General features: G+C 41.2%; 1 long non-coding RNA gene across 2 annotated transcripts in view; it reads right to left on the bottom strand.

Moving 5' to 3' along the window:
• Positions 1-249: 249 nt before the first annotated feature.
• The window catches only part of LOC128942750 (uncharacterized), a 28,833-nt gene continuing 23,082 nt past the window's right edge, over positions 250-6,000 (bottom strand). For both annotated transcript variants that reach the window (XR_008483637.1, XR_008483638.1), the window contains exon 3: positions 250-334. This is a non-coding gene — a long non-coding RNA (uncharacterized LOC128942750). The remainder of the gene's footprint in view (positions 335-6,000) is intronic.

Genomic DNA, 6,000 nt, shown 5'->3' with positions numbered 1-6,000 from the left:
GGGACATTCACCTTGTGGCAGGGACTGAGTCAGCTGCACACTTCTATATCTGCCAAAGTGGGCTGACAGGTTTCATTTGGCAAAGACTATTTCTGGGGGAGGGGGAAAGCCAAGGTGGGGATGAGGAGTTTCACTGCCTGGGGACAGCTTCTAAGTGACTACAATTATTCTGATACATAGGATTTAAAAAATTAAAAGAAGATAAATTAATTAATTAACTGAAGAATAAAAGGTTTAACTTACAGAATAAGACACCACTTTAAGAGGTTCCCCCACTTTCCCTGCTGTAAAGCACTTCAGAAAAATTCAGCTACTGCTTCTCGTGACCTTTTCACTGAAAGAGAGCAGAGTAAAAACAGGAAAGAGCTAAAATGATATGCATTAAAGATGCTTCATGTTAGGAAAGTCTTTTGAGTCAATGTTGCAAATTCACTCTGTGTCAGATTTGCCAATACACTGCTTGCCAAAGGCTATCTATTGAGAGCAGCAGCAGTCAAAGCAGGAGTGCTGCTTTCAGTTGTCGCAGCAACATCGTACACACCGTATGATGCAGCTATGTAGCATTTGCATCTGGTGCTGGTTTTCCACACCCGAAAGTTCACTTCATGTCTTTTGATTAATTTATAACGTCCTGAGCCTCCAGGCAGATTTGCTCTGCTGATTTCCCTTTTCTTAACAATAATACAAATAAACATGGAAATAAATCTATTGTCTGAGGAACCCTTCCATTAATTCTGTTCTTTGATGGTTTCGTTGATTTACTATGGTGAGGAATCAAGAGTGAAGTGGATCGTAGCTTAATACTGAGTGTGGTTAATCTTCCCTTTGCATAATGCTGGTACACTATGGCCCAAATACCAGAGATTTATTTGATGTGTACATGCTTTCAAGCATTAGTAAACAAGTTGCAGCCCATTATGAAAGAAGAGCAGATCCAAACAGTTGTGAAGCTCTTTATGTACTAGATTGGCATTGGCAGTGCAATATACTTACATCTGCATGTGTACTAGCTTTAAAATTCTGGGCACTATTTCATGACAAAACATAATTTTTCAAACTGTAACTAAAAATATGGCTGAGATCACTTACCATGACCTGATGCACTGTTGTTGGAATCACAACAAAAGTAAGCAAGAGGCACAGTTTTCTTTTTCTCTTTTTCCTTATAATTGATTTTATTCCTTGTAACATAACCAAAATGAGGAAGAACTTCTACTAGAGCCTCAAAAATGTACAGACACATTCATTCCCATGAAAAAACACAAAGCATCTCTCACTTCTCATTTCTTATTCTTCCATTACTTTGAAGAAGATGTTATAGAACACACAGAAGTGATCTATGAAACATCACTGAATTTCTTACTTTACTAGACCTATCAAATTAATTACAATCCTACATTCTATAACTAAAACATTCTTCTTGTTGTTCATGTGCAAATAAAAACAAATTTCTTTCTTTAGAGGCTGATCTTAAGAGCAAAGCATTAACTTAAAAATTAATTTCAATAATGAAGTTTCAAGCAATGGTACAGTGGAAGAACTTGGAGTGCAAAGAAGTTATTTGCAGGTGGCAATGCCTCCTGGATAAAAGACTCACTGTAGGTCTACATTATTTTAATATACACAGGCAAAACTCACCCAAGCTGTAATGTTAGGTATCAATAAGTCATTCTCACAATATGGTGCATTTTTTCTACCTAGGAGAAGAATCATGATCCCATTCTCAGGCACCAGCTTTACAGTATGGTACCTAATTCCTTGCACTCTCACATACATAACGTGATTTTCAGCAAATTTCCCAGTTTATACTGACCCCACACAGGCTACAACTGTACACCAGCTGTCACTGGCCTAGATTTTATCCTGTCCTGGGCTGAACACTGACTCGGGATGACTCAGAAACAGTTGCCTCTGTTTTTTCCCCTGCTTAATAAATAAAGAAGCCACAACAGAGACAGAGAGAATTCAGAGCTGGAGGCAGGAAGGACTGTTCAGACAGCAGTTCCAAAATCTCATCTGCAGAGATGTAGAAAAGGTACACTCCTGGAGCAAGGTCTTCAGATAAAGCCTCAAATCTTGGTAGCAACTATCAAATGGACACAAAAGCATATGCCTACAAAGGAGGTGCTGTGAGAACAAACACATCAGTGACTTAGAGACGCCAGGATACCACAAAAAAGTAACACAGTAAGAAGAGAGGATGCCAATGTCTCAGATAAGCAGTTATGGCCATGTTTACTTAAACTGTTCTGCTGAGCTGTTCCCATTTCAGGCAGAAAACTTTGATTTAAGGAAGAGACTTGCAGTTCTGTCTTCATATTTTTTTCCCTTCAAAGCATGAAAGAACTTCCTTTTTCAAAACCAATTTAACAAAGTTTACATCCAAACCCTCTCAGTCCCAAAAATGTCAGATCTGAGCTCTATTAAAAGCAGCAGTTAGTGCAGCCAAACGCTCCACAGTACATTTAATAGACTATAATATTTCTAATGCCTTACTGCCTGAAGTCTATGATCTGGAAAACCAGCCAAGCACACCCACCCAAGAGCAATGACTGCTACAGGGAGAACTCTTATCTCCCTGTGGTCCTCTATCACCACTGGCATGAGCAGAGCAGGGACTCTCCAGCTGCAGACAGTGAGCGTACAGACCACCTCTCTGGCAAAAGGAAGCCTGAAGGAAGCAGACAAATTAGAAATGAAAGTTGTGCCAAGCATGTAAGCATAGAGCTACTGTTTCAAACTTCAGGTCCTGCAGTTTTATGGATGTATTTTATTACTTGATTTTATTGGACCCTTCTTCTCCTAGCCTACTGCTTCCCTCATATCACTTACAGTTCCTCCCATCCATTTTTGCCTCACATCCTTCAGGCTGGAAGATTGCCCAGATCAGCTTCCCTAGTTCAGCCACTAACTCCTTTGACACCAGTGGGGACCAGAGTAGGCATCTGCCCCCAGCTCAGGTATGAGCACCCTGCACACCCAGCAGTACTTTCCCATTGCTGGCCTAAAGGATGATTGGTACAAGCATTTTGATGCAGATTTCACAGTTGCCAGTTGTGACACTGGAAAATGCAGTTCATGCAGTCTCCTGACAATTCACCACGCTGCCTGTTCTTCCATATAAGGCATACGTGTAGGAAAGTAAAATAGCTTTTCTAATAGGTTATGCAAAGAGAAGCGCCTTCCTGGTACCTATTACAGCTGACTGGGAGCTAGAATGATACTAATTACACTGTTCAGCTGAACTCCAGCAAGGTGCCATGAGTCCCAGCAGGAAGAGCTCTACCCCCCCATCAAGCCCCTCCCTGCAACCACGTGTGGGCAGGGCCCATGCCAGGGGTAGCCAGCCTGGCATGGCCTGCTGCTCCTCCTCTGTCACCAATGGCGCACGGCAGGAGCAAGGCTATCGCCATCGGAGCAAGAATTTACTCCTAAATCAGTTTTCCTAAGCATCAAACCTGCTGCTGAGGAGCATTTTCCACTCCTGCCAGCCTGACTGCTCAAGATGAAGCAAAGGTTTGGGTGACTGCAGCTCATTCCATGTTATCACACCAGTGGGTTGATGTGGATTCGCAGTGAAGCATGAGAGGCAGCACATTCAGATATGAGCCAGGCTGAAATTTTAGGAATGGTTTCTCTTGTTTCAGGCCCACACCATTTCACCTACCAGGGGTGCAGTGGAATTTTTAAAGAGCAGTCAGAAATAGTGCAAGAAAAGGGGAAAACATTATTATTTGCCTATATCTAAATAATTTAATGAGGCATTTTTCACTTCCATGTTTCTGTATCTCAAAAATAGGAAGGGGAGTGTTATCATTTACTACAAGGTATGAGAAATGAATGGATTCTGACAACAGTAACACTTTATTCCCTTTCATAAGAGAAACAAGCAGAAAACATTTTACTCCAGAGGATGAGTTCTCCAGAAAGCTTTCAAGTTGTCTGAAAACAGCCATAACTATAACACTGCTCACAGAATATTTGCTAACTTTATCAAATATGCTCTCTGTTAAACATGAATTTTTATATAGATTCACTTAGCTATCCTATTATATTTTCAAAGTCACCTCATTTAACTGCTTTATTAGATCAATAAAGAATTTTGGATAGCAACAACTGCACATATTGTTAAACAGAAAGACAGAAGTGCTACTTGACTCAAAATGGACAGGGGAAAAACCAGGGAAAGTTACATTAAAATGAAACAGTATAATTAGAATTCTAAAAAACAATTGGCATCCCAAAAAAATAACTTTTATGACCTCTCTTCACCTGCAGAAAGGCCAAGCAAGCTTTCAGTCTTCTCCCACTTGCAAGGTTTTCCCGATAAAAGCGAAGCCTACCACAGAACGACTGCACCAGCTGACAGCCAGCTTTGCTTTCCTGAGTCCCTGCTCTTCAGAGGCAGGCTCCAAGCCAACAGGTTCACAGACCACAGTCACTGGTCACTGCTGCCACCACAGAGTACAAACGAAAACCCACCATTACGTTGCAAACAAACACTGCCACTCACAACCTCCAGCGAGGGCTGCAGCAGCCTGTAGGAATATTCCCGCCTTTATGCACATGCAGTGCAACACTTGTATCCAGTTATCCCTAAGGGGCAACATTCCAAAAGGATAGAAAAATTTAGGTAATAGACATTACGCAACAATCGAGTTGTATTTAAACAAACTCCAGCCTTAGCAATTAGTTGCCTTATTTTATAGGTCTCCTGAAAGTGTGCAGAAGGTGAGCAGGTTCACAGGCAGCCACCACATTCCTCATTCTTCTTTTGATCCCATACCTCAGCTGCAGCACTGGCATGGAGCACCCACAAGCATATGTTCTCAGGGTAAACCTGACCCTGCAGCAGCACAGAGCAGCAGGAAAAAAACCCATGAGGAGCAGCTGCTGCAGGGGAAGCTGAAAAATTAAAATCTGGTTACCTGCATGCAGGCAGATCCCCATCTCTAAACAGCACACAGGCAGGTGAGGCCCCAGCTTTCACAGTTTGAGCTGAATGAGCCCCAGCATTCCCATGATCCACTCCTGGAGGCTCCAGAATGTCCCCCCAGGAAGGACATCTCCCAGGTTTGAACACCCTACTCCTAAGGGTTCACATGTTACTACACAGTTCTGACCAGAGGTATGAGCAATTATCTCTCCTCAGCCAAGTGATACCAGGAGAAATGATCTCTGGATTGAACTGCATAAGGCTCTCTGGTCCTGCCCGTGTCTCTTCCTAGCTCTTCCTCAATTTTTCCAAAAGGCAGGGTAATGAACAGCATTGAGGTACACAGGCTTTGGTACTTCACACATATTAATCAAAAGGACAGCAAAAATGGTAAAAAAAAATTCTGGGTCACAGTCCTGACTATGAGATTTTAAAATCACTAGCTATGAAATTCATACTCCAAATGGCTAAAGATTCGGCTTTGAAAACAAGTATTTAATAATAATTTAGAAGAGGAAGGTTGTGGACAGTTACACTTCAGGGTATTTCCAGAAATGACAAGTATTTTCACATGCAAATTCACAAATTCTGCAGCATACTGAATTTGAATATCTACTGTACCTCCTGGCCATATACCATATTGCTAGCAAATGCTACAGCACAAAATGTTTTTTTTAAGACTACCTATATCCTCAGTTACACATTAGAATGCAGTTTACACAACAGTACAAAAAGCATGTTATATATGGCATGTTTTGGAGTAGTTACCATATGCTGTGTCAATACTCTGTGCATTAATAGGGGCCCCATGCACTATAACGCATTGGTCACAGCTCCATGGAAGATTATTCCATTCACCATAACAATGATGCTTAGGCTTATGTCACAATTTTTCAGTCACATTTTTATGTTGGTGAGCTCAAATATACAATTGTTTGGGTTCCGTTTTGGTTTTTTTTTATTGTTCCTATTTCTTTAAAGGTATGATCCTAATTTCATTAATTTGCACTAATATCAAGGAAGCAGGTTCAGACACTAAATCAGAAGATAAATGTTGTCTTAAT

This window comes from Melozone crissalis, unplaced genomic scaffold, assembly GCF_028551555.1.
Source record: "Melozone crissalis strain CALT ecotype California unplaced genomic scaffold, PUWL_Pcris_2 ptg000042l_1, whole genome shotgun sequence".
NCBI lineage: Eukaryota > Metazoa > Chordata > Aves > Passeriformes > Passerellidae > Melozone > Melozone crissalis.
This window is presented reverse-complemented; position numbering and strand designations above follow the sequence as displayed.